The following is a 5,765-nucleotide window of genomic DNA, read 5'->3' on the forward strand; positions in this document are numbered from 1 at the left end:
TCAGATCAATTCAGTGTAGAATTTGAAGTTGAATCTATTGATTCAGAAGATTATAACCTTAGTGAAGAAGGACAGGAACTCTCGGATGAAGATGATGAGGTTTATCGAGTTACTGTGTATCAAACAGATTCATTTGAAGATGACCCTGAAATTTCGTTAGCTGACTATTGGAAATGTACTTCATGCAATGAAATGAATCCCCCTCTCCCACCACATTGTAATAGATGTTGGGCACTTCGTGAGAATTGGTTTAATGAAGATAAAAGGAAAGACAAAGAGGAAATGCTTGAGAGCAACAAACTAGAAAGCACAGCACAGGAAGAAGAAGGTTTTGATGTTCCTGATTGTAAAAAGACTACAGTGACTGACTCCAAAGACTCAGATGTTGAGGAAAATGATGATAACATCATACAGGCCTCCCACTCTCAAGAAAGGGAGGACTATTCCCAGCCATCAACTTCCATTAGCCTTTTGAGCAGCCAAGATATCAAAGAATTTGAGAAGGAAGAGACACAAAGCAAAGAAGAAAGTGTGAAAGTGACTTCTTGCCCTGTTGCCACTGAACCTTGTGGATTTGCCAAGATCGACCTAAAAATGGTTGCATTGTCCATGGCAAAACAGGACATCTTATGGCATGCTTTACATGTGCAAAGAAACTAAAAAAAAGAAACAAGCCCTGTCCAGTATGTAGACAGCCAATTCAAATGATCGTGTTAACTTATTTTCTCTAGTTGACTTGTCTGCAAAAATAGAATGTTTTGGAATAAAAACATTCAGCCATGTATGAACAGAAATAGCTATCGAGTGTTGAACTGACTCTAAGGCCCTCTGACCAGTTTTTAAAAACCCCACAAAAAAGTTTGCAAAAACCTGTATTTGTAGCTTGTGAATTTCACCCTCCTTGTTAATAAAGCTCTTTTATTATGCACATATTTTATTGGCATCTTAAAAGAGTAGTAGCTCCTAAGAACAAAGGAGATAAAAGTTTATGGCCTCCCGGTGAGCTCTGGTGGCCTACTGGCAAGAAGCTGCACTGCAACCCCAGAGATGTGAGGTTCGAATCCACCAGATGCTCTGCTGAAGAAGGAGGGACAATCTCCCCTTGTATCTGTCAGATCTGATTTGACAGTACACACATTAAAAAAAAAAAAGTAATAAAAAAAATTTAGGAAAAAAAAAGTTTATGGCCCTCCTTTGATTTCCATGCCCAACTAACCTGGATTAAGCAGCTTGACCACCTCAGTTTCCCTTTAACAGCCCCTCTTTTCCCATTCCTGTGTGTGTAAATGCCCTGTTCTCTGATAAGATGTAGATGTGGGTTTGCAACTCATATGCAAAAGTCTCTTGTCTAAGGAGACAGCAAGCAAAATAAATGAGCCTCTTCCTTTTAGCACATCTATGGAAATGGAAATTCAATATTGTAACCAGTATAAATCTTTCTGAAAGGATGTAGCCATCTGCCAACTGCTCTGATTATCCCACTCCTTACCTTTTTTCTCTCTCTTTCATACAGCATTCTGGAATAAATTGTTTGCCTTGAAAAAAAAAAAAGAAAGAGTTCCTGTCTCACTGCATCCTCTCCAACATTTATTACTTGCTGTCATGTTAAACTTTGCCACTGCTACTGGAGTGAGATGGTATCTCATTGTGGTTTTGATTTTCATCTCTCTTATTGCCAGTGATTTGGAGCATTCCTTCATATGTCTATTGGCCATTTGAATACTGCAGCCTACAATATGAATTGAGGCTCAATGTCAAGAAGACAAAGATTCTCACCACTGGACCAATTGGCAGCATCAGGATGGATGGTGAAGAGATTGAGATTGTACACAGCTTTAGTTTGCTTGGCTCCACTGTCAGCCAGCAGCCAGGAAATTAAAAGGCGCATTGCCATGGGAAAGTCTGCTGTTGGGGACCCCTCCAAAGTACTGAAGAGCAATGGTGTCTCTGGAGATTAAGGTGCATCTGATACAGGCTATGGTCTTCGCAATCATTTGTTATGCATCAGAGAGTTGGGCAATGACCAAGGAGGATAAAAGGAGAATTGATGCCTTTGAGCTGTGGTGCTGAAGAAGAGTATTGAGAATACCATGGACTGCTAGGAAAACAAACAGATTTGTCCTGGAAAGGGTTAAACCGGGTGGCTCCTTGGAGGCAAGGATTCTGAGGCTCCGTCTAACATACTTTGGACATGTTGTGAGGAGAGACAGGTCCTTAGAGAAGGACATCATGCTTAGGAGGGTGGAGGGACAGCGCAGGAGAGGAAGGCCCTCTATGAGGTGGATTGATTCAGTGACTGGGATAATTGGGATGGGAGTGTCAGAGATAGTGCTATTGGCACAGGACAGAGCAGAGTTCAGGGCTGTTGTACATAGGGTCGCTATGAGTCGCAAGCGACTCGACGGCACATAACAACAACAAGAACAACATGAAAAATATTTCCATGTCTCCAATGGAAACTTGTACAGCAATGTTCATAGCAACATTATTCAGCATTATTCACAAGAACATGGAAACAGCCTAGATCTCCAACCACATACGAATGGATTGAGAAGCTGTGGTACATTCACACAATGGAAAACTATGCAGCATACAATGAGGAGCATTTTCAATTTTGTCAGTTACTACCTAACTTGGGAGGGACTGGAGAACTAACTCAGTCTGAGTGAACTAGCTCAGTCCCACAAGGACAAATACTGTATAAAACATTATTATAGAATGAATATGAGGATCCGCGGGGTGGGAGGATGGAAGCAGAGGGATGAGGATGGGTGGGAGTAGGGTGGGGTGTTAATCGTAGGGTTATGCAATTCAATGGGTGGAGTGTGAAGGGAATGAGGTATCTTTTGTGAAAAATAATGTATTCAAACTTTGTAAATAAATCAGTATGAAATTTATAAAAAGAAAGAAAAAATAAAAATCATCATTGGAGACAACAATAAAACCTTATATTGGTTTATAAAATGTCATAAATCTGGAAAATTGGGTTTTCTAGCCATTGTGATGGTGTTTAGCTACCTTAACTGCAAATGATCAACAGCTGTGGGACTGATATAAGAGTACTTTCTACACTGTGAGAGAGGGTAACGACAGTGGTGGAGAGATTGTAAAGAGACCATGGTAAGGTGTAACCAGAGGAATCCTGGAGATGGAGCCACAGTGAGAGGTTTCACTTGTTGGATGATTGAAGGAAAAGCTTACTTGCAACTGATCTGAGATAAAGTTATCTGGATTGATTGAAGAAACCAGAGGCTTCTCTAATATGTGCTACTTAGCTAAACTTAGACTTTGACTTAAATAAGAAATCACTTGACACTTGACTAATAAGCTGTCTGAACTAATTGAGGAATTTTGTCTTGCTGTTAATCTGGTTTGGGTCCTCTCTCTTTCCAAACTATCTCTCTAATAAACCCCACGACTGTGGGTACAGTCTGTGAGTCAACAACGAACATTGTATCCAATGAGTTGCAGAAATGGGTGCAGGAGTATGTGGAGTTCTAAGTCTGACTAGGTAGCTACTTGTATGGTGCTTAGATAGGGACATTTTCCCCTTATGAAGTCGGTAGAAGTAGGACTGCCACCTCACATTGCATCTGCTCTTTTTACAATTTGTTTACAAAATTCATATACATTGAATTTCATTTATGCAGATTGTTTTTTACACTTTCCTTCATTCACATTGTGTTTCATTTGATCATTCTCATATATTGTGTTGCCACCATTGATCTTTGCCCACTATTACCCCACCCTTTAAGATCCCCACTGGATCTTTCCTAATTCCTTCACTCTTTTTCTTATCCCACCAAACTCTGTGACCCTGTGATTTATCCCCTCCCCCCCTTCAGGCCCCCTGTGCTTTCCCCTTCCCCTGTTGGATTTTATACACATCTTACTAGTAATCTTTCTATTTTAACAATAATGGTCATATACAGTATTTGTCCTTATGAGACTGAAATAGTTCACTCAGCATAATACTCTCTGGAATACCGACTGGAAAAAACATTTGGCAATGCCATCTCAAACATGGGTTTCAAAATGAAAATATGCAGGACCTCCACAAGAAAAACACAGAGAACTCAGTTACATTACGGACAAGAGACTTGGAAAGTCTTTTCACAGAGGAAGACATCCAGACGGCCAAAAAACACATGAAGAAATACTCAAAATCACTGGCAATAAGAGAAATGTAAATCAAAACCACAATGGGATCCATCTTACCCTAGTAGCAGTGGCAACATTTTACAGGACAGTGAGTATTAAGTGTTGGAGAGGATGTGAATAGATAGGAACAATCATCCATTGTGAAAAGGTACAACCAGAAGGAAGTTTGGCATTTCCTCAAAAAAGCTGAACATAGAAATTCCAAATGACTCAGCAATTCCACAGCTAAGAATATACCTCAAGAAAAAGAGAACTGAGAGGTGAGACACAAATGCAGATTTGTACTTGGAAGTTCACAGCAAGAAAATGGCAACAGTTCAAATGTCCATCAAAAAAGGAATGGGTTGAGAAATTGTGAGACCTTCATACAATGCAGTACTATGCAGCACTCAGGAGCAACAATTTAGAAAAATACTGTGTAGCTCAATACATCTTTAGGGAACTCCAGTGGCCTACTGGTTAGAAGCTGTGCTGCAATACCAAAGGCACCAGCTACTCTGAAGGGAGAAGAATAGGCAATCTCTCCCTGTGCAATAACTGCCTCTGAAAACTCACGGGAGGGTCAGCTATAAGTTGGTTCTGATGTGATGGCACACAACAACCTATCCTCTTTGGAGAAATGTCTAGTCAATCAAATACTTTTTCTTATTTTAAAGAATTGCTTATGTACTTACTGTTATTTTAAGAGTTCTTAAACTATTCTAGATATGAGTCCTTCATCACGTACAGTTTTGAAAATATTTCCTCCTAGTCTTGGATTTGTCATTTTATTCCCTTAACAATGTTCTTCAAAGAACAGAAGATTTTTGTTTTGGTGATGTCACACTCATCAATGTCTTTCTTTTATGGATCATGTGTTTTGATGCCAATACACCAAGCAATGGTGGCCTAGTGGCGAGAAGCTGCACTATAATTCTGAAGGCACATGATCCCAATCCACCAGCTGCTCCATGGGAGAAGGATGGGAAATCTCCTCTCGTGCCGTTAACTGCCTCTAAAAGCTCACCAGAGTGTCAGCTATGGGTCACAACAATAACAAAAATTTCTTTAAATTATTATTATTTTCTTTAGAAGTTGATAGTTTTAGGTGACTTTTCATTTAACTTTTGTATATGAAATCTAAAATATATACTTATTTGGGTTTTCTTTTGTTTGAATGGCCCCAGTAAAGCAAGTTTTCACTGGATTTTCTTTTTGTGTGCAGGTCTATTATGTGGAGTTCTGGTGCCACAGTCTGTAGGGAGTTGCACTGCTAACACAATGGCTTTGACTCCCTGGTGGTTTGTATCCGTGGGATAAAGCTGACCAACCTCCTCTCGTACAAGATACAGCCTTGGGAACCCAAAAGAAGGTCAACTGTAAGTTGCCTCCCACTTGACAGCAGTGAGTATGTGAGTGACTATTACTCAATGAAGCAATTCTAATACTTAATATATAAACTTTTACCTAATGAAGGTAAGCCTAGTGGGTAAGGATTTGTGCTCCCAACCTGAAGGCAGCAGTTGGAACCGACCAGCTGCTCCACAGGGGAAAGATGGACAGTCTGCCCTCATATGATTTTTAACCTCTGAAAACCCATTGGAGGTTTAGCTGTGAGTTGGTTC

At 40.1% G+C, this 5,765-nt stretch overlaps 1 pseudogene; it reads left to right on the forward strand.

Moving 5' to 3' along the window:
- The window catches only part of LOC102867371, a 9,731-nt pseudogene extending 9,000 nt beyond the window's left edge, over positions 1–731 (forward strand).
- The last annotated feature ends 5,034 nt before the right edge of the window (positions 732–5,765 follow it).

The sequence above is a fragment of the Elephantulus edwardii genome, unplaced genomic scaffold (genome assembly GCF_000299155.1).
Source record: "Elephantulus edwardii isolate Elephantulus edwardi_28Jun2011 unplaced genomic scaffold, EleEdw1.0 scaffold00023, whole genome shotgun sequence".
NCBI lineage: Eukaryota > Metazoa > Chordata > Mammalia > Macroscelidea > Macroscelididae > Elephantulus > Elephantulus edwardii.